At 44.8% G+C, this 2794-nt stretch overlaps 1 non-coding gene across 1 annotated transcript; it reads left to right on the forward strand.

Moving 5' to 3' along the window:
- Positions 1–1557: 1557 nt before the first annotated feature.
- On the forward strand, positions 1558–1748 carry LOC146867809 (U2 spliceosomal RNA). Its single transcript, XR_014968626.1, has one exon. It is a non-coding gene; the product is annotated as a U2 spliceosomal RNA (small nuclear RNA).
- The last annotated feature ends 1046 nt before the right edge of the window (positions 1749–2794 follow it).

Below are 2794 nucleotides of genomic sequence, written 5' to 3' on the forward strand. Positions count from 1 at the left end.
ATGGGTGAGACTGCCCACCACTCCACAACCCCTCCAGCATCATGCCTCCTGTGCCTGGTCCATCTGATGCAAGCTCTCCGGGGTGTAATACCAGTACGTCACTATCTTAGTGAGAGTCTCCGTGAGCCCCATATGGTATGCAGAGAGTCTCACCCTGTAATATATATCCTCCCACTCCTTATGGCTCAATGTTCTCCCCAGTTCTCGGTCCCATCAATTCCGGCTAGAGTTATAGGAGTGCTTATATAAGATCTGCAATTGCTTATAGAGATCAGAAATGAGGTGTTTATCAGTTGTGCGTGTAATGAGCCACCGCTCATAGGAGGAGAAGCGCCGCTCCGCCCCAGAGCGAACTTGTGGCTGAAGCGCCCAATGTCTCACCTGCATATAGCGCAATCTCTCCGTCTCCTGCAACCCAAAGTCCTCCTGCAGCTGAGAAAACGGGCGTACCCCCCCCCCATAAACATGGCAAAGGGACCGGCAACCTGCCCTCTTCCATCCCGCAAAGGCGGCTTCTTCCAGGCCAGGGGTGAAGTCGGGATTGCCCGTCAGCAGGGTAAGCGGAGACAGAAAGGTGGTCAACTCTTGCAGAAGATTGGTGGCATCCCAAACCTCCAGAGGGACCTGCGTGATATAAGAGGCATATAAATTCGGGGGTCTATGGTGTTTGCGTAAGAAGGGGATCTCCTGCAGAGGGCGCGCTGCAATAGCCTGGTCTTGAAATGGCCAATGTTTCTCCGATTCCCATTTACTCCATTCTACCAAATATCGCAATTGGGCAGCTTGGAAATAGAGTCGTAAGTCCGGAACCCCAAGGCCCCCTGCCTCCGGGCTCAGCATCGTCAATGCCCGCCGCATACGCGGCCTCCGCCCCTTCCAGATAAAGCGGGACAACTCCGATTGCATCGCATTGATCCATCCCGTCGGCGGATGGAGAGGTATAGTACGAAAGAGATAAAGAATCTGCGGAAGGACGGTCATCTTTATAGCTGCGATCCTGCCCAACCAGGAAAGGGGGCAGTGCCGCCACCTATCAAGCTGACGACGGATTCTGTCGCGCAGTAGAGTATAATTTAGGTCGACCACCGCGGGCAGCGATGGGGCCAATTGGATCCCCAGGTATGAGACTGCAGTAACCGACCAGCTCATGGGAAGGCAAGACTGATAATTATGAAGTTCAATTAAATTGGGTAATGAGTAGTTCATCCCAGGTTTTTAAGGGAATGGTTTTATTTTATTTAAATGCATTATCGTAGCTTTCGAATCACCTCTCCAGAAATGTTCAGTGCTAAATTCCAATTTTTTTTCTCCAAAAATAACATTTTAAACCTATATATGGTGCTGAGACAGAATATCGAGTTGGAAATGTCGACTTACACAAATATCGAGTACAAAATATTGTGATTCGGAAACATCGACAGTAATAATATTGTGGTCAAGAAGATCGAATTTAAGGTTAGAAATATATTAAAAATATATGTCATTAATATTCTTTACAAAAATATAGATGTTTAAAATATCGATTTTTTAATTAGTGTTATGTATTTAGTGTTTTGTATAACTTCTCGGCCTTCTGGCCAAGACCAAGTACAGCATCTCTTCCCACCAGTCCAACATCCGACACGTTCTTCATCCGGGGACCACACATCAAATTGATCCCTGGAACAGGGAGATGGAATAGGAGCTTGCTCTGTCCACTCCACCCTTCAACCCGGTATTGCAGTACCTCCAGGAAGTAAGTCAATCCTACCGCACGCCTTAAGTAGCCCTAAGGCTGGGTGTATTTTATGTGAGGGCACATCTCCATGAGCAGATAGGCCCCTGTTGTGCCTAATTCTATTACTAGATAGTGCAAGTGATCAGGCAGCGATCATAAGACATGTACTGGGCACTGGTCATTAGAGTAACCCAGCTACATGATGCATGAGGTATAGTAGTCCCTCACACAGTTCAATTCAAGCACTCAGAGTGCAGGCAGAAGGAAACACACAGCCAATAGCATAAGGTGACAGATGTATACCCATTTGGCTGAGCCAAGATGTGACTGACAAAGACTCAACTCATATTTGAAAAAGGTGGATGAAGAAAGCCAATGGTTGAATGGACTGGACACCAAGCCCACCCTATGTATACTGTTAGCAATATATCTGTTCAACAGCTGCACTGTCAAGACCAAGGCTCAAAAAAGCCCTGCTCCATAATGAATCACGTGCTGTATTCTTCGTAAACACATTTGTAATAGGAGACAAACTAAAATTCTGTCTCAGAAGTGCCATTTTCATTTTATTTGAGGTTTTTGTAGTGCTATGCATACTACCTTCAGAGAACCTAAGATCTCGGACTTCCAAAAAGCAAACAAAATACACCTTCTGTCGCACAATATGAATATGGACTTAAAAGAGAAAATCAACCGAAATCTACAAATCAAAATGTTAAAATAGCAATGCCAGCAATTTTCACATTCAACCAGATAGTGGAGAAAAGCCACACACACGCGTTAACATTACACTTTTCCTAAACTCTGTCTGCCTTCCTTTAACAAACAAGATGCTTGAAGTTTTTTTTTATTATTATAAAAAAAACGACCCTATTTCTTATCATGAGAACTACAGACTAAAAGAAAAAATATCTAAGACTTTGTTTCTACTGGGGTGAGCTTGAAATGTTCTTGCGGGACTGGAAGCATAGAGGCATCAGAAAAATCACATACTTAAAAGGAGGCAGAAAGCACAAATACTGCAAAAGGAGATCAGTGAGATCAGAGTCTCAGAAGTGTGAGACATAGAAACCAGGA

The sequence above is a fragment of the Triturus cristatus genome, chromosome 1_2 (genome assembly GCF_964204655.1).
Source record: "Triturus cristatus chromosome 1_2, aTriCri1.1, whole genome shotgun sequence".
NCBI classification, from domain to species: domain Eukaryota; kingdom Metazoa; phylum Chordata; class Amphibia; order Caudata; family Salamandridae; genus Triturus; species Triturus cristatus.